Here is an 8791-nt window from a genome sequence, read left to right on the forward strand (position 1 = left end):
AGTCATAGAAAAATAATAAAGCTGAAATGGAAATCCCATGCAAGATCTCACACTGTAGGTTACCAATTTAATATTGCAAATTGGTGTATAAAGTCTTCAGGATTAGTGATCTACTTAACAAATGTTGGCCTGCACTGAGATAACAAGCTCTGACTGTGCCCTTGAATTAGCATGCTCTGACACATTCACTTTGCTTCCCAGTCTCCCATCACACAGACAACAACGTTCTCATGCCAAGTCTGGAGGCCCCTCCACTTTGGGTGCCTTTTAGACCACATGAACAACCCTTCTTACCCTGGGAAATACTGCTAGGCCATGCAGGTATGACCTAAATCAAGTACATTATGATTATACAGTGGAAGTGACAAAGAGATTCCAGGGATTAGATCTGATAGAGTACCTGAAGAACTATGGACACAGGTTCGTAACATTGTACAGGAGGCAATGACCAAAACCATCCCCAAGAAAAAGAAATGCCAAAAGGTTATCTGAGGAGGCCTTACAAACTGAGAAAAGAAGAGAAGCAAAAGGTAAAGGAGAATAGGAAAGATATACTCATTTGAATGCAGAGTTCCAAAGAATAGCAAGGAGAGACAAGAAAGCCCTCCTATGTGAACAATGAAAGAAATAGAGGAAAACAATAAAATGGGGAAGACTAGAGATCTCTTCAAGAAAATTAGAGCTACCAATGGAACATTTCATGCAAAGATGGACAATAAAGAACAGAAGAGGTATGGACCTAACAGAAGCAGATCTTAAGAAGGAGTGGCAATAATACACAGAAGAACTATACAAAATAGCTGTTAATGACTTGGATAACCACAATCGTGTGATCACTCAGAAGTATAGCCAGACATCCTGGAGTGCGAAGTCAAGTGGGCCTTAGGAAGCATCACTAAGAACAAAGCAAGTGGAGGTAATGGGATTTCAACTGAGCTACTTCAAATCCTAAAAGATAATGCTGTTAAAGTGCTCTACTCAATAATGCCAGCAAATTGGAAAACTCAGCAGTAGCCACAGGAATGGAAAAGGTCAGTTTTCATTCCAATCCCAAAGAAGAGAAGTGCCAACAAAGTTCAAACTACCACACAATTGTGCTCATTCCAAATATTAGCAATGTAATGCTCAAATCCTTAAATCTATGCTTCAACAGTATTTAATCCAAGAACTTCTGGATATATAAGCTGGATCTAGAAAAGGCAGAGGAACCAGAGATCAAATTTCCAATATCCATTGGATCATCAAAAAAGCAAGAGAGTACCAGGAAAACATCTACTTCTGCTTTATTGACTACACTAAAGCCTTTGACTGTGTGGATCACAACAAACTGAAATTTTTTTTTGAAAATTCTGAAAGAGATGGGAATACCAGACCACCTTACCTGCCTCATGAGAAACCTGTATGCAAGTCAAGAAGCAACAGTTAGAACAAGACAGGGGACAGTGAACTGGTTCAAAATTTGGAAGGGAGTACATCAAGGCTGTATATTATCACCTTGATTATTTAACTTATATGCAGACTATATCATGCAAAATGCCAGGCTGGGTGAATCACAAGCTGAATCAAGATTGCCAGGAGAAATATCAACAATCTTAAATATGTAGATGACACCACTCTAATGGCAGAAAGCAAAGAAAAACCAAGGAGCCTCTTGATGGAGTTGAAAGAGGAGAGTGAAAAAGCTGGCTTAAAACTCAACATTCAGAAAACTAAGATGCATGTGGTCTCCTCACTTCATGGCAAATAGAAGGGAAAAAATAGAAACAGTGACAGATTTTATTTTCTTGGGCTCCAAAAATCACTGCAAATGGTGACTGCAGCCTTGAAGGTAAAAGGCGCTTGCTCCTTGGAAGAAAAGCTGTGACAAACCTAGACAGCATATTAAAAAGGCAGAGACATCACTTTGAAAACAAAGGTCTTCATAGGCAAAGCTATAGTTTTTCCAGTGGTCATGTATGGATATGAGAGTTGTACGATGAAAAAGGCTGAGCGCCGAAGAATTGATGCTTTTGAACTGTGGTGTTGGAGACAATTCTTGAGAATCCCTTGGACAGCAAGGAGATCAAACCAGTCAATTCTAAAGGAAAAAAAACCCTGAATGTTCATTGGAAAGACTAATGCTAAAGCTGAAGCTTCAGTACTTTGGCCACCTGATGCAAAGAGCTGAATCATTAGAAAAGACCCTGATGCTGGGAAATATTGAGGGCAGGAGGAGAAGGGGGCAACAGAGAATGAGATGGTTGAATGGCATCATCAACTCAAGGGACATGAGTTTGAGGAAACTCTGGGAGATAATGAAGGACAGGGAAGCCTGGGTCACAAGGAGTCCGACGCAACTGGATTATTGAGCAAGAGCAACAAGGATCCTTTGGGTTCAAGGCCCATGCAGTTTCCTCGGGACTGTCTGCCTACACCCAATGAAATGCCCAGTGGTTGAGCTTTCTACCTCTCAGGCCCCAGAGAAGAAACGGGAAACAGAACCCTGCACTCTTCATACCTACTCTTTCATTTATGTTTCTGTTGACAGCTTCTGTCTCTGCTCCTCCAGGTGGTCTCACATGTCACTGGTGGAAGCATGGCTAAGGGCATGCTCTGCCCCAGTTACTGATCAGGCAACCAGTCCATGTGATGATACTGATGCTAGAGAAGAGGGGGAGTGAGGGCTGATCTGGGCCTCTGAGAGTACTCCAAATTCTCAAACATGTTCACTTTCACATATTTCAAAGACTCAAAACCTCTTCTTCTTTGGTTCCTTTTTTCACCCACAGCATCCCATGGGGTCAGCTGGGTGATACCACAGTGCTCCTGCTACACAGCACAAGTAAATCTATATATCAAATTCTTGTTTTACCATTCCTATATGATGGAAAACAGTTTGGTATCCTAGGCAACCGTGGTTGGCACCTTTGTTGTAATATTCTGTTGATGACAGTCATAACACTAGTTTATTTTTTCCTATCTTATGACTTACATAATATAACTTTGTGACCCAAAATTTGGAAAAATATCAGCTATTTAATTTTGTGTCTTATATTTCTCCAATTGGTATTAAATTGACCTAACTAATTTTTCATGTCCTTGTACTTCTTGATCTGTTTTTCAGGAGAGCCTGTTTTTATCCAGATGGCAAAGCCTACTGGTTTATAAAATTTGATATTATTTGACCATATTGACCTATTTTATGTCAAATTTACCATTTTTCTAAATCTCACAATTTATTTAACAAATGTATATTGAGCACTTTATATTTTCCAAGGATGGTATATGTGTAGAGATATAAATTTAGAAATCTCCAGCAAATGAAAGTTATCCTTTCCACAGAACTAGAAGGTGTAATCTAAGAAAATAGTGTGGAAAGAGAAAAAGAGGACTGAAAAGTCTTATCTCCAAGACACTGTAATGACTAGAGATCAAAAAAGTGAGCAGACTCAAACAAAGGAGATTAAGTTAGAAGGCTAACTGAAAGATAACAGCATCCTGGAGACCAAATGAAAGAAAAAATGTCAAGAAAGCTGGAGTGACCAGATCTGTAAAATGCTGCTGCTAAGCTGAATAAAAGGATGGCATCACCAACTCAATAGGCATGAGTTTGAGCAAGTTCCAGAAGTTGGTGATGGACAGGGAAGCCTGGAGTGCTGCAGTTCAGGGAGTCGCAAAGAGTCAGACATGACAGAGATTGAACTGAAGTTAAGAAAAAGGACGACTAAGAATTGGCCATTAGATTTGGCAGTATGATATCACTGATGACCTTATTAAGCACAATTTACATAAAGGAAGAGAAGGCATGACTTTTGTATGACCTGGACACACAAGGAGCAGTGAAACAGTCCCACCCATTCCCAATTTCTCATTTCTAATGTGTGATATGCCTGATATTGAAGGAAAAAGACAGTGCCCAGCTCTAATAAATTGCCTGTACACGTGAACTTGGAATGAGTTGCCACCCCCCTCTCCACTCTGCTGCACACACTTGTATCACAAATTCTCACCTAAATGGGCTCTTCTCCAAATGAGTGAAGACCATGACTCATGCTTTGCTCTTTTTCTGTTGCCAACTCCTGGCAACTTTCTTGACATACAATGTGAAATAGAGAAAACCCCACACTCAAGTGAAATGCAACATGAGTAGTTTTGCATTGCACAGCCTCTCTGTCAACTTCAGAGGCTGGAAGACCCAACATGTAAAGGCCATAGCACCGAAGAAGTTAGGTGCTCTGCTTCTGTGACCATCCAGATCATAAAACTGAACACCAAAAAAGTGCTTTGAATTATTGTAGCAGGATGACAAGAGGGAATTCAGCTAAGTAGGCTTACATCAGAATGTAAGAAATAATGTACTTCTCTATCAATATGATTAGAAATTTCCCCAATCAGTCACATTTTGTGGTGTCTCACTATACAATGAGACACATTCTATATCACATACAAGAGCCAAAAACTCCAGCTTTGCCTTCATCACTAAATTATTGAATGACATTGGGCAGGTCATGAAATTGTACTCTGACTTCATTTCCTTCTCTATGGATCTGTAATAATCCATAGAATAATTGTGAGGATGCAAAAATAAAATTAATATGGAAGATCATATAAAAGCATACACTGATACACAAATCCAAAGTGCACAATAAGATAATTAGATCCAAAGACATTAAATCTAAAGACAAAAAATATAAAATCATTCAGTTCAGTTCAGTTCAGTCGCTCAGTTCTGTCCGACTCTTTGTGACCCCATGAATTGCAGCACACCGGGCTTCCCTATCCATCACCATCTCCCGGAGTTCACTCAAACTCACATCCATCGAGTCAGTGATGCCATCCAGCCATCTCATCCTCTGTTTTCCCCTTTTCCTCCTGCCCCCAATCCCTCCCAGCATCAGAGTCTTTTCCAATGAGTCAACTCTTCACCTCATATGAGGTGGCCAAAGTACTGGAGTTTCAGCTTTAGCATCATTCCTTCCAAAGAACACCCAGGGCTGATCTCCTTTAGAATGGACTGGTTGGATATCCTTGCAGTCCAAGGGACTCTCAAGAGTCTTCTCCAACACCAGAGTTCAAAAGCATCAATTCTTCAGCACTCAGCTTTCTTCACAGTCCAACTCTCACATCCATACATGACCACTGGAAAAACCATAGCCTTGAGTAGACAGACCTTTGTTGGCAAAGTAATGTCTCTGCTTTTCAATATGCTATCTGCTGCTGCTGCTCCTACTAAGTTGTTTCAGTCATGTCCAACTCTGTGCAACCCCATAGACGGCAGCCTACCAGGCTCTCATGTCCCTGGGATTCTCCAGGCAAGAACACTGGAGTGGGTTGCCATTTCCTTCTCCAATGCATGAAAGTGAAAAGTGAAAGGGAAGTCGCTCAGTCGTGTCCGACTCTTAGCAACCCCATGGACTGCAGCCTACCAGGCTCCTCCGTCCATGGGATTTTCCAGGCAAGAATACTGGAATGGGGTGCCATTGCCTTCTCCTAATATGCTATCTAGGTTGGTCATAACTTTTCTTCCAAGGAGTAAGCATCTTTTAATGTCATGGCTACAGTCACCATCTGCAGTGATTTTGGAGCCCAAAAAAATAAAGTCTGACATTGTTTCCACTGTTTCCCCGTCTATTTCCCATGAAGTGATGGGACCAGATGCCATGATCTTCATTTTCTGAATGTTGAGCTTTAAGCCAACATTTTCACTCTCCTCTTTCACTTTCATCAAGAGGCTTTTTAGTTCCTCTTCACTTTCTGCCATAAAGGTGGCGTCATCTGCATATCTGAGATTATTGATATTTCTCCCAGCAGTCTTGATTCCAGCTTGCGCTTCTTCCAGTCCAGCGTTTCTCATGATGTACTCTGCATAGAAGTTAAATAAGCAGGGTGACAATATACAGCCTTGATGTACTTCTTTTCTATTTGGAACCAGTCTGTTCCATGTCCAGTTCTAACTGTTGCATCCTGACCTGCATACAGGTTTCTCAAGAGGCAGATCAGGTGGTCTGGTATTCCCATCTCTTGAAGAATTTTCCACAGTTTATTGTGATCCACACAGTCAAAGGCTTTGGCATAGTCAATAAAGCAGAAATAGATGCTTTTCTGGAACTCTCTTGCTTTTTCCATGATCCAGCAGATGTTGGCAATTTGATCTCTGGTTCCTCTGCCTTTTCTAAAACCAGCTTGAGCATCTGGAGGCTCACGGTTCACATATTGCTGAAGCCTGGCTTGGAGAATTTTGAGCATTACTAGCGTGTGAGATGAGTGCAATTGTGCAGTAGTTTGAGCATTCTTTGGCATTGCCTTTCTTTGGGATTGGAATGAAAACTGATATTGCAATCTATAAATTCCTCCCTCTTTACTTACAAATTCTTCCAATTAGAGCAATGTACAATGAAGAAAATTCTTTAACATCAAATTTATATGCCTGTGGGTTAAATACATTTGTCCTATTGTAAATTTTTTACATACTTCAAATGGTAAAAATGTATGAAAAATTTACATGAGGTAAATTCTAGAAAAACTCAAGATAAAAATGATAATTTAAGATAGTATATAAGATATATATTAGGGATGAGAATTTTTGGTTAAATAAAGACATAGTTGGATGATAAAGAAAATTTTGTATTATTGGTTCACCTAATATAACACTGAATATTGGAATTTTAATTTATAGGTGAGTTCTGTGTTTATGTGCTTTTTTATTTTATTACACAAAGCCTGAGGTGCTTACATCTGAAGGTACCCCATAAATTATGCTGTGTAACTTCATACAGCATAGCCATTAATCACAAGCATTCAACTTTTATTTTCTTTCTTTTGGCATTGAACAAAGAAATCTTGGAAACATAAAGGAAACAGGTCAGGATAAGCTGCCGTGACTATTTATTTCACTTTAAAGATTTGCCTCAGAACAGGAAAGATGTGTCAGATTTATCATTCCCAGCATCACTAACTGTCCTAGGTTTGGGCAAGAGTTTTCTAAAACATTTCCCCCAAAAAATCTTAGTTACTAAATAAGACTTTCAGCATTCAGGCTAGGGGAAAAAAAGAAATATTGTTTCTAAATAAAGCTTTTCACTTACCCCTCTGTTCTCATGATGTTTTGGGACACAGAAATTGGAATTCACATAAAAATAACAAACACACGATGTTAATTTCTTATGGACCAGATTTTAAACTACATACCCATGGAGTCTCCTAAAACCATAACACATTGTTTATGCCTTACTTATATACAAGATAGCACTGTTCTTTCACTGGTAAGAAAGGAAAGGAATTAAATTCCTGATACTCAGAATATTTCAAACAGATTGCTTTGCATGTTACCTTTTTAATAACCCCTAGAGAGAGTATCCGATAAAGAATCTGCCTGCAATGCAGAAGACCTGAGTTCAATCCCTGGGTTGAGAAGATCCCCTGGAGAAGGGAATGGCAACACTCCAGTTTTCTTGCCTGGAAAATTCCATGGCACAGGAACCTGGCGAGCTATATAGTTCATAGGGTTGCAAATTGTCCATGGGGTCACAAATTGTCGGACATGACTGAGTGACTAACACTTTAACTTTCAGAGAGAGTATTCCATGTTGTAAATCCCCATTTTAAAATACATGTAGCAGAAAGTAACAATTGCTGGCTAGACTTTAGAGAAAAGAGAATCTTTGTACACTGTTGGTGGGAATGTAAATGGTGCAGTTCCTATGGAAAACAGTATGGTGGTTCCTGAAAAAATTAAAAATAGAAATACCATATATTCTCAATCTCATTTCTGGGTATATATCCAAAAAAATTGAAAGCAGTTTCTTGAACAGATATTTACACATCCCTGTTCATAACAACATTATTCAAAGTATCCAAGAGGTAGAAGCAACCCAAATGTCCATCAATGAATGAATGGATAAACCAAGTATGGTATAAAAATACAATGGAATAAAAATAAAATTAAAATATTGTATGATTCTACTTAATGAGGTATCTAAAGCAGTCAAATTCATAGAAAAATAAAGTAGAATTGTGATTACTAGAGGCTTGCATGAGGAGGAAATGGGAGGTTTTGGTTTTTGTTTTTTTGATTTGGGGTTTGTTTTGTTTTTTAATGGGTATAGGTTTTCTGTTTTTCAAGATGAAAAACTTGTAGAGATCTGTTACATAATAATGTGAATGTACTTAAGATTACTGATGTACACTTAGAAATAGTTAAGATGGAAAATTTTATGTTATGTGTTTTGCTTTGTTTTGTTTTTACCATAATAAAAAGAAAAAAAATGCCTTCTCTGGTGGTTCACCTTCCAGTGCGGAGGGTGTGGGTTCAATCCCTGGTTGGGAAGCCACAATCCCATATGCCTCGCAACCAAAAAAAAAAAAAAAAAAATATATATATATATATATATATATATATATATATATATATAACAGAAGCTGTGTTGTAATAAATTCAATGAAGACTTTAAAGGGTCTACATTTAAAAAAAAATCCTTAAAAATTTTAAAAAAAGAAAAAAGTATATATAAATGTAGCATCTATATGACAGCATCTATGTTTTGATACACATTGCTATTTCATCCCAAACATTATCTTATATGAACTTTCTAATAGAAATCTGAAAGTAGATAGTAGATACAAACATTTTTTAAATACCAAGAAAAAAAAATAGGTTTGATAAGAAAGGAATACAAGCTGTGGAATTTGGGGGGGAAACTACCTGGATGCCACAAAATCACAGATTCATTATACTAGTCAAAGACTCAACCTTTCCAACAATGGAACTATATATTAGTAGCAGTGCTAAAGATAGAAACCATGTGATTTCATA

The sequence above is a fragment of the Bubalus kerabau genome, chromosome 2, assembly GCF_029407905.1.
Source record: "Bubalus kerabau isolate K-KA32 ecotype Philippines breed swamp buffalo chromosome 2, PCC_UOA_SB_1v2, whole genome shotgun sequence".
Taxonomy (NCBI): Eukaryota; Metazoa; Chordata; class Mammalia; order Artiodactyla; family Bovidae; genus Bubalus; species Bubalus kerabau.